Raw genomic sequence first — 15,998 nt, 5'->3', positions numbered from 1 at the left:
TCGGCGCGGGTCCCGCTGTGCGATCAGCGAGCGGGGGTTCAGGGGGGGTCGCAAGCTCAACAAGTTTACTATACTTTATATCCGAGTACAAGGAAGTCAGATAGAAATGAATGGTGGGCAGTTTGTAAGGTGAATTCTAAACTATACCCCGAGTATGATCAATTACAGGAAGACAAGTTAATTGAAGAGAGTGATTACTATCAATCAGATGATATGTATGACTTCTCTTATGGTCACGATGTTGCACATGGTATGCATGTCATATCTCCATTGTTCGATGGCAAATGCATGAAAGAATGTAATCCAAATGATATACCAAGTGGATGTGCGGCCAAAGAAGAAGATGGCAAAGAGGAGAAGGAGGAAGAAAAAGAATATGAAAGTCAAACAAGTGATGATGAAGCATTCTTGAGCTAATGAAATACATCTTTTAATACATGCCTCTATTTGATTTGTATGATTTGAATATATACATCTAGTGAAATACATCTTGTATTGCAAGTTAAGGATAAGTTATCCATGATTATCAAGTGATGTCATATCTTATGTTTTAATGTATTGCAATATTTGATGTGAATGATTTGAATGTATTAAAATATATTGCAATGACTTGAATGATTTGAAGGTATTGCAATGTTTGAATGTATTGCATGAAGTTATTTTCGATTTGATTATGTATCTTCGATAGGTATGGAGTTATGATTTGAATGTATTGCAATATTTGAATGTCTTGCATGAAGTTATTTTTTATTTGATTATGTATCCATGAAGATATAGAGTTGTGTAACTGATCCAATTATATTGCAAGTTAAGGATAAGTTATCAATAATTAGCAAGTGATGTCATATCTTATGTTTTAATCTTTTGCAATATTTGATGTGAATGATTTGAATGTATTGAAATGTATTGCAATGATTTGAATGTATTGAAATGTATTACAATATTTGATGTGAATGATTTGAATGTATTGAAATGTATTGCAATGTTTTGAATTATTTGAATGTTTGAATGTATTGCATGACATTTTTTATTTGTTAGAATATGGTTTGTGGAGGTCACAGTGGTTGAGCACTTAGTGGTAGCTAGTCTCAGCCTTCATCTTCACAGGTTGCTTTGATAGGTATATCATTTAACTAATTGGATACATGATTAGTTTAAATGCGCATTGTGTGACTTTCTAACTCATTTTTCTATAGATGATGCTTCGCTTGCACATGACCCACCTACACTAGTTATTCATACACGTTTTGAAACAACGCAGGATGCAGGATCTTCTCAGTCTGACACATGATGACTCATTCAAATAGTGTATATCGATAATCGATCGTAAGTATTTCATTTTCACTTATCCTATACTTATCTTATAAATATTGTATATTGATAGTTGATGTGTACCAATTAATGTGCAGCGCGAGTTTCGAGCCAGGAGAAGTAATAAGAGAGATTAGGCATTCACTAGTTCAACATCTACCAGAACCGGTCACTCAATAAAAAGAGTACCCGAAGGAAGTGTTAGATAGATTTAGGTCCTCATTCATGGTATACAATCGTTTCTCATAGTTAATGTGTTTTACATTTAATTTTTTGTTATAGTCATGTCTACTAACTTTTTGAAATTATTTGTAGGCTTTGAATCATTTCGCGACTACGATGACGAAGCAGGACGCGAGGAAGGTATGGCAGAAGGTGACTGTCAGTCGATTTGCAGACATGCTGCATAATATAAAGATTGTAGCAAGAAAAGCATCCGGCGGGATAGATGATCCACTGCAGTGGAAGGGCCATGGCCCTTCTACTATCAGGTCAGATGATTGGGATGGAATGTGTGATAAGTGGGTGGGGTACGAATTTTGAAACCGTTCAGCAAAGGCTGCACAAAATCGAGCGAAGATGCCTGATTCCCATCTACACACAGGTGGATCTAGGACTTTTGGGAGCCACCTGAAGAAAATGGTAACTCATCAATATATATATTGTCAAATTTATAAGTATTGTTGCATACCTGTTAAATATATTTTTTATCATTTAACTTCGCAGGAAGTAGAAAAAGGAGGCATTGTGTCATACAAGAATATGTTTGTTGAAACACATAAACGTAAGACCACGGAAGAGTTCTTATCAGAGAAGGCGAGAATGACAATGGTATGTAATTATTGTATTAATAATTATTATAATATACAAGTTATCATAAATATTATAATTCTTAATTCTTAATTCTTAATCTACATTATAATCATTACTTTGTAGGAGTCATACGAGCAACAAATGGCAGAACGATATGGCCACTACAACAAAGCAGTAGATTAGCGACGACCACATTCCGTCGCTAATCCGTCGCTAACATGGTTAGCGACGGATTAGCGACAACAAGGCGACAGTATGCTTACGTCGCGAATATTTCGATGCTAACTGGCGACGGAATTATTTCGTCGCCAGGTCCATCGCTAATTGCGACGGAATAACGAGCGCTATATTCCGTCGCCAATCCGCCGGTACTAAACGGCGACCACGGCTTGGCGACGGATTTACTTCCGTCGCTATGCCGTTGCTAGATTAATATGAATAGCGACGGATGGTTCCGTCGCAAACACGAAAAAAAATTAAAAAATTTTTATTTGAAAATTAAATACCGAGAACTGTACAATTTTTATTTCCTGTACAATTTATATTTCCTGTAAATAAAAAACAAACCACACAAAAAAATTCATATAACAAGAATCTACAACAATTAATCGTTCCACCTTAAAATTAAGAAGTTTAATTATTTACAATTCAACAATTACAATTAGGAAAAATAAAAAAAATAGAACTTCTTCAACACAGTCCTCTAATCATCGCCAAGATTTTGTGCGTCTTCTTGTTCATTGTCTTTATCTGTCCCTTCAGCTCCACTACCCTGATTATCGCTAGCAGCCTACACAAGAAAAGAACAGTCAGTATTGATAAACAAAATATAATGAAATAAATTACACACTATATGTGATTCTATCATGTGCTCATGTGTGATCTAAGGCAATAAAAAAACTCTATATGTGATTCTATCATGCTCATATGTGCTCTAAGGCAGACAAAAAGTTATATATATATATATATATATATATATATATATATATATATATATATATATATATATATATATATATATATATATATATATATATATATATATATATATATATATATATATATATATATATATATATGATTCTATCATGCTCATATGTGTGCTAAGGCAGTCAAAAAATTGAATATGTGATTATAGCATGTTCATATGTGTTCTAAGGCATCTAAAAAAACTTTATATGTGATTCTACCATGCTCAGATGTGCTTTAAGGTAGGCAAAAAACTATATATGTGATTCGATCATGCTCGTATGTGTGCTAAGGCAGTAAAAAAATTGAATATGTGAATATAGCATGCTCATATGTACTCTAAGGCAGGCAAAGCCAAAAATTTTATATGTGATTCTATCATAAATGATATATAACATGTTCATATGTGTTCTAAGGCAGTAAAAAAACTCTATATGTTATTATAGCATGCTCATATGTGTGCTAAGGCGGTCAAAAAACTGAATATGTGATTATAATATGCTCATATGTGTTCTTAGGCAGTCAAAAAACTGAATATGTGATTATAGCATGCTCATATGTGTTCTAATGCAGTCAAAAAAACTTTATATGTGATTCTATCATGCTCATATGTGCTCTAAGGCAGACAAAAAGTTTTATATATATATATATATATATATATATATATATATATATATATATATATATATATATATATATATATATATATATATATATATGTGATTCTATCATGCTCATATGTGTGCTAAGGCAGTCAAAAAATTGAATATGTGATTATAGCATGTTCATATGTGTTCTAAGGCATCTAGAAAAACTCTATATGTGATTCTACCATGCTCAGATGTGCTTTAAGGCAGGCAAAAAACTATATATGTGATTCGATCATGCTCGTATGTGTGCTAAGGCAGTCAAAAAATTGAATATGTGAATATAGCATGCTCATATGTGCTCTAAGGCAGGCAAAGCAAAAAAAATTATATGTGATTCTATCATAAATGATATATAGCATGTTCATATGTGTTCTAAGGCAGTAAAAAAACTCTATATGTTATTATAGCATGCTCATATGTGTGCTAAGGCAGTCAAAAAACTGAATATGTGATTATAATATGCTCATATGTGTTCTTAGGCAGTCAAAAAACTGAATATGTGATTATATCATGCTCATATGTGTTCTAATGCAGTCAAAAAAACTTTATATGTGATTCCATCATGCTCATATGTGCTCTAATGCAGTCAAAAAAACTTTATATGTGATTCTATCATGCTCATATGTGCTCTAAGGCAGTCAAAAAAACTTTATATGTGATTATAGCATGCTCATATGTGCTCTAATGCAATAAAAAAACTCTATATGTTATTATATCATGCTCATATGTGCTCTAAGGCAGTCAAAAAACTGAACATGTGATTATACCTGAGAGGGACCTGGAATCGAAGATCCCCTATCCTGAACAGCGGCCTTGATCTCATTTCGGAGAAAGGGGGCGACGGTGTATTGAAAGTAGTTATTCAGTGATTCATTAATGATCTCGCGTACATCATCACCGGAAAGAATAGTCGGCTGCTTGGAGCTTATGTCGGCGCAAGAAGTCAGTGAGCCGTAACTGGAAGAACAAATAACTGGTGAAGTGTTCATATTACTCCCAAACCCGAACACGCGGCCTTTTTTGGGTTCACCTGCTGCAGTCACCCATGCTGTAGGATCAAATGATGGATGCTGAGTAGCGTCATTGCCATATCGCTCTACCATCTGTTGCTCATATGCCTCCTACAAAATAATGTTTAAAGTATTCATTAATAATTAATGATAACATTATGATAACTTGCATATATATTGCAATGATTATTAATAGAATTAATACATACCGTTGTCGTTCTCGTCTTCTCTGATACGAAGACTCCCGTGGTCTTCCGTTTATGTGTTTCTACAAACACATCCTTATATGGTATACTGTCTTCTTTTTCTGCTTCCTGCAAAGTTAAATGACAAAAGATTTAGTACACAAGTTTGCAACAATACTTATAAAATTAATATTATATATTGATGAGTTACCATTTTCTTTAGGTGGCTCCCAAATGTCTTAGATCCACCTGTGTGTAGATGGGCTTCGGGCATCTTCGATCGATTTTGTGCAGCCTTCGCAGAGCGATTTCTAAATGCATCTCCCGCCCACTTATCGCACATTTCATCTCAGTAATCTCTCCTGATAGTAATAGGACCATAGCCCTTCCACAGTAATGGATCATCTACTATGCCAGATGCTTTTTTTGTTGCAGTCTTCATAGTGTGCAGCATGTCTGCAAATCGATTGGCAGCCACCTTCTGTCACACCTTCCTTGCATCATTTTCTTCCACCGTAGTTGCGAAGCGATTCAAAGCCTACAAATATTTTCAGAAAGTTAGTAGACATTGCTTAAATAAATTAAATATGAAACACATTAACTATGAGGACCAACTGTATATCATGAATGAGGACCACAATCTGTCTAACACCTCCTTTGGGTACTCTTTCCATTGAGCAACTGGTCCTAGTAGATGTTGAAGAAGTGAATTCCTAATCTCCCGTACTACTTCTTGTGGCTCAAACCTCGTGCTGCACATGAATTGTTACACAGTAAATATCAATATAAAATATTTAAAAGATATGCAATAATTGAAAACAAAATACTTACGGTCGATTATCGATATACACTATTCGAATGAGTCTTCTTGTGCCAGCCTGAGAAGACCCTGTTTCCTGTGTTGGCTGTTGACTTGTGTGATCAACTGGTGTAGGTGGGTCGTGTACAGGCGCAACATCATCTGTAAAAAAATACATTAGAAATTCTCAGAATGTGCATTTGAACTAATCAAGCATCTAATTAGTTATATGATATACCTATCACAGGAGCCCGTGAAGATGAAGGCTGAGCCTGGCTACTACAGGATGAGCGACCACTATAACTTCCATGAACCATATTCTAACAAATAACATATGTCATACAATACATTCAGATAATTCACATCAAGTATTACAATGCATTCAAGTCATTCACATCAAGCATTGCAATGCATTCAAATAATTCAAATCATTGACATCAAGTATTGCACTAATTCAAATCATTCGTTAATTGCATAAATTATAATACATTCAGATAATTGAAATCATTCACATCAAGTATTACAATGCATTCGAATCATTCGTATCAAGTATTAATATACATTCAAATAAAAATTTTAATCATTCACACCAAGTATTGCAATACAACTCACATCAAGTATTACAATGCATTTAAATAGAGGTTTGTAGTATAAGATTTTGCTCACTAGCTTGAGAATTTTTCCTCGTCACTAGATTGACTTTCTTCTTCTTCTTCTTCTTCTTCTTCTTCTTCTTCTTCTTCTTCTTCATTGTTTGCCCATCCACTTGGTACATCATTTGGATCACATTCCTCTATGAATGTTTCATCGGCCAATGGAGATATGACATGCATATCATGCGCAACATCGTGACCATAAGCGAAGTCATAGACATCATCTGATTGATAGTAATCACTGTCTTCAGCTAACTTATCTTCCTGTAACTGATCATACTCGGGGTATAGTTTGGATTTCACCTTGCAAACTGCCCACCATTCATTTCTATCTGACTTTTTTATACTCGGATATGAAGTATAATAAACTTGTTGAGCTTGCGAGGCTAATATGAATGGTTCATATGTTCCAAACCTGGATTTATGATTCACCTCCACAATGCCAGAAGCTTTGTCGAGTCTTGTTGCAGTTGGATCAAACCAATGACACTTGAATATCGTAACCCTGTTATTCATGCCTAAGTAAGTCAACTCCATTATTTCCTCTATAACACCGTAGTAATCATGTTCATTTTCACCGTAGCTGATACCCTTGACACACACGCCACTATTTATCGTTGATTTGTTTATACTGTAGTCTTTTGTATGGAATCGATAACCATTTACGATATACCCGTTGTAGCATTGCACAACTTTGGTCGGACCATTTTCTAAATCACATATTCCTTGATCTTTAACATCACCATGGCGAACCTACGCACAGACATAAACAATTATTGTGATCACGATCAATTAAGTAACTTAGTGTTGTTTATAAGTACAAAATTTATGTTAGCTTCTTTACCAACTGTTTCAACCACTCCACAAACTTAGTTTCACGTTCTTTTTGTACTTCTGCATCAGTGAGATGTGAAACTTTGCTTTGCAACTCTAGATCAAATCGTCTGCAAACCACAAATACTTATATTACCGAGCCATGTATCCACATATAGAACATAAAAGGATTTATAATTGAGTTGCATATACATATACTTACTCGATGTATGGGTCGATCGCTGAGCAATTAAAAAGAATATAGATGTGTGCTGCATCTTGCTCTCGATCTGTCAATAGCCTTGATCGGCAACTACCAAATGCATGCCCAAGTGGTTGAAATATCGACAGCTTGTCAGCTACAGTTACTTGTTCTCCATCATCGTTACGGGGCGGGCATGTGTAACGTGTTGGAATATGAGGTTCGAAGTACATAGATGAGAAATTTGAAATCTCTTCTAAAGTGTACGCCTCACAAATAGAGCCTTCTACTCTTGCTTTATTACGAACTTTTTTTTTTAGGTCGAACATGCATCTGACAAGAATATACATTTCAAATTTTAAATATCTGTCATTAAAGAGACAAATATAAAAAAACATATACCTTTCAAATGGGTACATCCATCGATATTGCACAGGGCCACCAACCCTTAGTTCATATGGCAGATGTATGATCAAATGTTCCATAACATCGAAAAATGCTGGCGGAAATATCTTTTCTAACAGACAAACAGTGGTGATGACAGAGTCCTCGAGATTCTTTACATCTGATACAACGACCTCCGATGCGCACAATGTTCTGAAAAATCCGCTCAACTCAGACAATACCCCCCATATAGGTTTGTCTAACATATCATGGAATGCTAGGGGTATCAATCGTTGCATAAAGATATGACAATCATGGCTCTTCAACCCATATAACTGTCCATCATCAATCTTCACAGCCCGAGCAATGTTAGAGACATATCCATCTGGAAATCTCAGTTGTCTCAACCATTGACATACATGTTTTATTTGATCAGGTCCGAGCACGTACTTCGCCTTTGGTTTCAGTACTTTGCCATTATACTCTTTGAGTTCAAATTTTGGTCTTTTACATATTAATTTTAAATCCATACGGACCTTCGGATTATCCTTCGTTTTTTCTTTAATATTCATTACTGTATTGAACACATTATCAAACACATTTTTCTCTATATGCATCACATCCAAATTATGTTGTATCAATAGGGTCGGCCAATACGGTAGTTCCCAAAAAATAGATTTTTTTGTCCAATTGTGATCCTTCCCAAATCCACGGAAGGGTGTAGGACTGCGGGCATCTGTTAATACATCTGGAAAGTATCGCAAGCTTCTTAGAATCTCTATGCCGGACAATCTTGAGGATGGACCTTCCGTTTCAGTTGTGTCTGCTTTAAATGCATTCTTTTGATGTCGGAACGGATGATCGCTGGGTAGAAATCGACGATGGCAATCAAACCAGCAAGGCTTCCTTCCATGCCTCAATCTAAAAGCTTTGGAATCCTCCATGCAGTACGGACAAGCCAACCTCTTATGTGTGCTCCAACCAGATAACATACCATATGCAGGGAAGTCACTGATTGTCCATAGAACAACGGCCTTCATGTTGAAATTTTGTTTTTTGTGGGCATCATACGTGGTAACACCGTCATCCCACAGTACTTTTAATTCATCAATCAATGGCCTTAGATATACATCAAGATTTTGGCCAGGTGAGGTCGGACCAGGGATCAACAGAGACAAGAAAAGATTTGGACGTTTCATACACAAGCTTGGTGGAAGGTTGTATGGAGTTACAAATACTGGCCAGCATGAGTATGGAGTTGATCTACCCCCAAATGGATTAAATCCATCTGTACATAGACCGAGTCTAACATTTCGCACTTCCATTGCGAAGTTCTGATGAGTACGATCAAAGTGCTTCCAAGCTTCAGCGTCAACAGGATGCCTAATCTTGTTTTCATCATGTCGAACTTTATTTGCATGCCATCTCATGTGTTTAGCTGTCCTTGAAGACATATACAATCGCTGCAATCTAGGAGTGATAGGAAAGTAGCGGAGCGACTTGTATGAAACTTCCTTTGATCTCGTGCTACCATTGCCTCTTGTCTTTGGCTTGAACCGAGGATGCCCACATGACGGGCATGATATGTCGTTTTCCTGCTCCTTGAAATACAACATGCAGTGATTTGGACAAACATCAATCTTTTTGTAACCCATACCTAGAGCGTTGACCATAACTTTCGCACGATAGAAATTTTGTGGCAATTTCTCATCTTTAGGCAACATACTCTTCACAATCATGCACAAACGGTCAAAACATGATTGACTCAAATTATACTCGGACTTCAAATTCATTAGTTGAAGAACTGCAGACAAGATAGTGTGACTCTCACAACCGTTCCAAAGTGGCTCATCAGCATCTTTAAGTAAATCATAAAATCTACTAGCTGCATCGTTTGGTGATTCTTCATCTACGGCAGTTCTTACATCACTAGAACTCATAGCAGAACCCAGTTCTGTTCCTGCGGCATCAAATATCAAATTTGTATATGGATTATCGTGCACCACATTCACTCGTGCATCAAAATCGTTTCTAAATTCTTCTCCATGAAACGTCCAGTTCTGATAATCACTCACAAAACCCTTCCTGTATAGGTGATGTCTAACGCCATGAGGTTCTACAAATCGATTATTCTTACAAATCTTGCAGGGATACCTAATCCGACCTGTGGGATCTACCGTACTGACACTTGCCGTTGCAAATTCAATAAAACTGTCAACACCATCCATATATTCATGCGATAACTCATTGTCCACTATCCTACGGTACATCCATTCACGGTTTGCAGTCATTCTGTCGTATGATGTTACGAATAGTATCCTAACCAGTTAAAAGAGAACCATCAGAATGCTATGATGAAGAAAATATCAAATTTATCATGCAATATATGATGTCATACAATCACAAGAATTATGATGCATGCATTGATAACTTAATATTTTCATGTGCAAACTATTCATGACACGATACATTCATTTGAAGCATGCTTTCAGTATACAATTTCACATGGAAGACATAATCAAATTGAAAGTAACTACATGTAAGCATGGATACAATCACATCAAACATTGCAATACATCGAAATAATTCATATCAAACAAATGTCAAACATGTACCTGCAGCAAACACACTTCAATATCCCACTAACTACTACCATGCATAGCATGGACTCCGTACTCCAAAAATAAGAACACTTTCATATTCATACATTAAAATCATGCTCAGCATGATCTCCGAACTCCAACAAAGCAGTCCTAGATATCAACAACTAAGTGAGTGTGTGAACAATAAAGTGTTACATTCAATAAATTAAATAACATGTGATGCGCTTGCATCACTTACTCACCACGGGTATTTACCCGATTTGCATTGTTTTTGTCACTTACTTACCACGGGTGGCGGGGCACAAGCGAGTTCCGTTGAGAAATCTGCAAAAAACACTGTGTTAAAATGAATATTGAAGCTAATTAGGGAAACACAAACACTTATGCAATGCAAAAAACAACTAAACTGTTGATGATATATCTAATGATGAAATGCGATGAAATAAAGTGTGCAAGTAATGTACTGCAATGAATATTGAAGCTAATTAGGGAAACACAAACACTTATGCAAAGGAAGCAAAAAGACTAAACAAAGAAAAATAGAACAAAGAAAAAATAGGAAATGGATCATAAATTGTTTATCTCTGCTCAACGGACGATCTATAGAAGATCATTCTTATACAAGAGGTGACAAAACAAAAATTTCATAAACCAGTACAGAGAAATACTAAACAACCACTTGCCTAACAGATTATAAAAAAGAGAGACACACTAAGAAACCATTTGCAAAATATACAATAAACTAAACCACAACCAATTAAAAATGGGATAATGATATACTCTCTTTAGGATTTCTCTGTTCCCATTTTCTCAATCAAAATCTTTTAAAACTCATATTTTTCTATCATGCTCTTTGTTTCCCCAATCATTAAAAGAAATAAAGGGAAAGGAAAATTAAACTAAATAGAAGGAAAATAATGACAAAAATCCTTTTCTTAACACAAACATGGCACAAGATGTTACATCTTCCCATCCAACAAACATTAGCCCAAACAAATATTCCAAATAATAACACTTGGAAAACAAACTGGTAATTCGGTTAAAACCTCAAAAAGATTATAGAAAATAGGTCAGATAGTCGCTTGCATGTGCTCAAGGAACAACTTCAAGAGATAGTTTTCATACAAGAGGTGTCAGAAGAAGAAATAATCATCATGGACATAACATAAATAAATAAAAATATATAGAAAAATAGTGGGAGATAATGTAAGAAAGATGTCACATGAAAACCATAAAACAAAATGCAAAAAATAACAGAAATGGAGGAAATCGCTCAGAACAGTTTGCTTATCTCTGCTCAAAGAACAAGCTTTGAAAGTTGTTCTCGTACAAGAGGTGTCAGAAGAAGCATTGAACATCATGGAAAAAATGAAAAAGAAGACATAATCATAAAAAGATAGTTTCGGAGGAAGCAAAAATGCAGATGAGGAATCGAAGGAAGAAGAAGAAGAAGAAGAAGAAAATGCAGATGCAAATGATTACATGCGCGTCGCCGGGCGGTGGCGGGAGGCTGACGGGGAGCGGCAGCTGGCGAGCGGCGGCTGGCGAGCGGTGGACGGGGAGCGGCGGCTGGCGAGCGGTGGACGGGGAGCGGCGGCTGGCGAGCGGCGACGGCCGAGCGGTGGCAAGAGCCGACGGGCGGCGGGCGGGAGCAAGACAGCGAAACAGGAAAAAGAGAAAGAGGGATGGGATTAGGGATTTACGCGACATTTAGCGACGGCTTAGCGACGGAATAATTCCGTCGCTAAGCCGTCGTAAATCAAAATACCAAAAAAGCGACAGAATATATTCTGTCGCTATGCCGTCGCTAATTAGCGACGGATTAGCGACGACAGAGTTCCCTCTCTAAATCCATCACTAAAATGGTGTTCTTGTAATAAGAATTAGCGACAAAAAATTGCAGTCACTAAGTAGCGACAGATTAGCGATAAAAGTTGTTTCCTCGCTAATCTGTCGCGAATTAGCGATAGATTGTATCTCTAGCTAATCTGTCGCTAATTAGCGACGGAAAAAATCCGTCGCAAATTTCCGTCGCTAATTAACAATTTTCTTGTAGTGGGCGATGACTCCACTCAGCAGCCGCCTTTTGATCTTGCAGCATGGGTGACTGCAACAGGTGAACCCAAAAAGGGTCGTGTGTTTGAGTTTGAGAGTAATATGAACACCTCACCAGTTGTTGCCTCATCCAGTCATGGCTCTCAGAGTTCTCCCATTAGCATCAGCTCCAAGCATCCGACTGACTCGCCTAATTCTTGGGATGGTGTCCGCCAGCTTGTTAAGGACACAATGCATGACTATTTACATAAAGCAATTTTTGACGTTGTCTGTAATGAGTTGTGCAGCTTTTTCGGGATAGGGAAACTTCGTCTGCAGGTTCCTGTCAGGTATGAAAGTTTCATGTCATTTGTTTTATGTTGTTAGATTTCAAGCTAGTATATGCATGATTTCATCACATATGAGCATGATTTCATCACTATGAAAGTTTTTGACTGCCTTATAACACATATATGTATAATTTCATCACTATCAAAGTTTTTTTACTACATTAGAACACATATAAGCATGATTCCATCACTATGAAAGTTTTTTCACTACCTTAGAACACATATATGCATGATTGAATCACTATGAGAGTTTTTTGACAACCTTAGAACACATATTTGCATGATTGAATCATTATAAAAAAAAAAATTGTCAGCCTTAGAACACATTTGAATTCCTTCTAATATCCTTCACTTTATTGTCAGCTAGACTATGTGTAATTCACTCATGTTACTTTCATTGCCTTAACTTAGGTGCATTGCATATAATTTATTTCATTATATTTTGTTTATCAATACTAACCTTTCTTTTTTCTTGTAGGATGCTGGAGATAATCAGCGTAGAGGAGCTGAAGGGGCAAATCGGGACAATGAAAAAGATGACGTACAGAATCTTTGCGATGATTAGATTCATGTGTTGAATTTGTTGTACCTTTTTGTTGTTTCAAAAGAAACTCGTTGTAAATGTTCACTTGTAAATAATTAGAACTTGACGAAGATTATAGTGGATCGATAAATTGTTTGTAGTTGCTTTGTATATGTATTTTTTATGTGTACTTTGTTTTTTATTCACAGGATATATAAATTGTATCACGAGAAATTTTTCTCGATATTTATATTTTAAATAATTTTTAAATTTTTTTTTAAATTCTTTGCCACAGATTTTATCTGTCGCTAATTAGTATAAGTCTTTAATTTAGCGTGGATATTTAATCGTCGCAAAACCGAATCGGTTGATGTTGTGCGACGGATTTTAATCTGTCGCAATTCTGCCGCTACAATAGTGACGGATTCATATATGTCGCAAACCCAAATCTTTGCAGATTAACGATGGCATTGCGACCAATCATGGCATTCGCTAATTCATCGTAATTTAGCAATGGAAGTAGCGACAAATATGTTCCATCGCTAATTAAAGACTTGTAATTTGTGATGACAGCTAGCCGTCACTAAACTCTACAGCGAGAGATTGGTGATGGAATAGCGACGGAATGCGGCCGTCGCTAATCCACAGATTTCTTGTAGTGTGACCACATATAAGTGGTCTTATTTAAGTGGATCCAGCTCAAGCCATGGGGATTTTTAACATTTTAAGTTTTCTATTTCACATAAAACTTCTACAAATTCTTGGTAAAGCAATAGACAAAAAATATAAAGATATTAAAAAAGAAAAATTAAGTGATATGCAAAAAAACTCATATTTTTAATGATATTGTCCCAAGATAAATCACTACAACAGAGCAGTAGATTAGCGACGACCACCTTCCGTCGCTAATCCGTCGCTAATCCGTCGCTAACCATGTTAGCGACGGATTAGCGACAACGCGGCGACAGTATGCTTACGTCGCGAATATTTCGACGCTAACTGGCGACGGAATAATTCTGTCGCCAAGTCCGTCGCTAATTGCGACGGAATAACGAGCGCTATATTCCGTCGCCAATCCGCCGGTACTAAACGGCGACCACGGCGTGGCGACGGATTTAATTCCGTCGCTAAGCCGTCGCTAGATTAATATGAATAGCGACGGAATCATCCGTCGCTAATCCGTCGCAAAAATGAAAAAAAATAAAAAAAAATTATTTAAAAATTAATTACGGAGAACTGTACAATTTATATTTCCTGTACAATTTATATTTCCTGTAAATAAAAAACAAACCACACAAAAAAATTCATATAACAAGTATCTATAATAATTAATCGTTCCACCTTAAAACTAAGAAGTTTAATTATTTACAATTCAACAATTACAATTAGGAAAAATAAAAAAAATAGAACTTCTTCAACACAGTCCTCTAATCATCGCCAAGATTTTGTGCGTCTTCTTGTTCATTGTCTTTATCTGTCCCTTCAGCTCCACTACCCTGATTATCGCTAGCAGCCTACACAAGAAAAGAACAGTCAGTATTGATAAACAAAATATAATGAAATAAATTACACACTATATGTGATTCTATCATGTGCTCATGTGTGATCTAAGGCAATAAAAAAACTCTATATGTGATTCTATCATGCTTATATGTGTGCTAAGGCAGTCAAAAAATTGAATATGTGATTATAGCATGTTCATATGTGTTCTAAGGCATATAAAAAAACTCTATATGTGATTCTACCATGCTCAGATGTGCTTTAAAGCAGGCAAAAAACTATATATGTGATTCGATCATGCTCGTATGTGTGCTAAGGCAGTAAAAAAATTGAATATGTGAATATAGCATGCTCATATGTGCTCTAAGGCAGGCAAAGCCAAAAATTTTATATGTGATTCTATCATAAATGATATATAACATGTTCATATGTGTTCTAAGGCAGTTAAAAAACTCTATATGTTATTATAGCATGTTCATATGTGTGCTAAGGCAGTCAAAAAACAGAATATGTGATTATAATATGCTCATATGTGTTCTTAGGCAGTAAAAAAACTGAATATGTGATTATAGCATGCTTATGTGTTCTAATGCAATCAAAAAAACTTTATATGTGATTCTATCATGCTCATATGTGCTCTAAGACAGACAAAAAGTTAAATATATATATATGTGATTCTATCATGCTCATATGTGTGCTAAGGCAGTAAAAAAATTGAATATGTGATTATAGCATGTTCATATGTGTTCTAAGGCATCTAGAAAAACTCTATATGTGATTCTACCATGCTCAGATGTGCTTTAAGATAGTCAAAAAAACTATATATGTGATTATACCTGAGAGGGACCTGGAATCGAAGATCCCCTATCCTGAACAGCGGCCTTGATCTCATTTCGGAGAAAGGGGGCGACGGTGTATTGGAAGTAGTTATTCAGTGATTCATTAATGATCTCGCGTACATCATCACCGGAAAGAATAGTCGGCTGCTTGGAGCTTATGTCGGCGCAAGAAGTTGGTGAGCCGTAACTGGAAGAACCAATAACTGGTGAAGTGTTCATATTACTCCCAAACCCGAACACGCGACCTTTTTTGGGTTCACCTGCTGCAGTCACCCATGCTGTAGGATCAAATGATGGATGCTGAGTAGCGTCTTCACCATATCGCTCTACCATTTGTTGCTCATATGCCTCCTACAAAAT

General features: G+C 36.1%; 1 long non-coding RNA gene and 2 other non-coding genes across 3 annotated transcripts; all 3 read right to left on the bottom strand.

Moving 5' to 3' along the window:
• Window positions 1–11,461: 11,461 nt before the first annotated feature.
• On the bottom strand, window positions 11,462–11,552 carry LOC149823425 (small nucleolar RNA snoR1). The gene has a single exon (XR_016438311.1). It is a non-coding gene; the product is annotated as a small nucleolar RNA snoR1 (small nucleolar RNA).
• Window positions 11,553–11,662: 110 nt separating this feature from the next.
• Window positions 11,663–11,757, bottom strand: LOC149823424 (small nucleolar RNA snoR1). The gene has a single exon (XR_016438313.1). It is a non-coding gene; the product is annotated as a small nucleolar RNA snoR1 (small nucleolar RNA).
• A 2,779-nt stretch (window positions 11,758–14,536) lies between these two features.
• LOC149823423 (uncharacterized) lies at window positions 14,537–15,794 on the bottom strand. Its single transcript, XR_016435081.1, has 2 exons — window positions 15,636–15,794; window positions 14,537–14,813 (listed from the first exon to the last, which is right to left on the bottom strand). It is a non-coding gene; the product is annotated as an uncharacterized LOC149823423 (long non-coding RNA).
• Between the last annotated feature and the right edge of the window lie 204 nt (window positions 15,795–15,998).

The sequence above is a fragment of the Nuphar pumila genome, chromosome 10, assembly GCF_984573655.1.
Source record: "Nuphar pumila chromosome 10, dmNupPumi1.hap1.1, whole genome shotgun sequence".
Taxonomy (NCBI): domain Eukaryota; kingdom Viridiplantae; phylum Streptophyta; class Magnoliopsida; order Nymphaeales; family Nymphaeaceae; genus Nuphar; species Nuphar pumila.
Note: the sequence above shows the minus strand (reverse complement) of the source record. Positions and strands in the feature narration are given on the sequence as shown.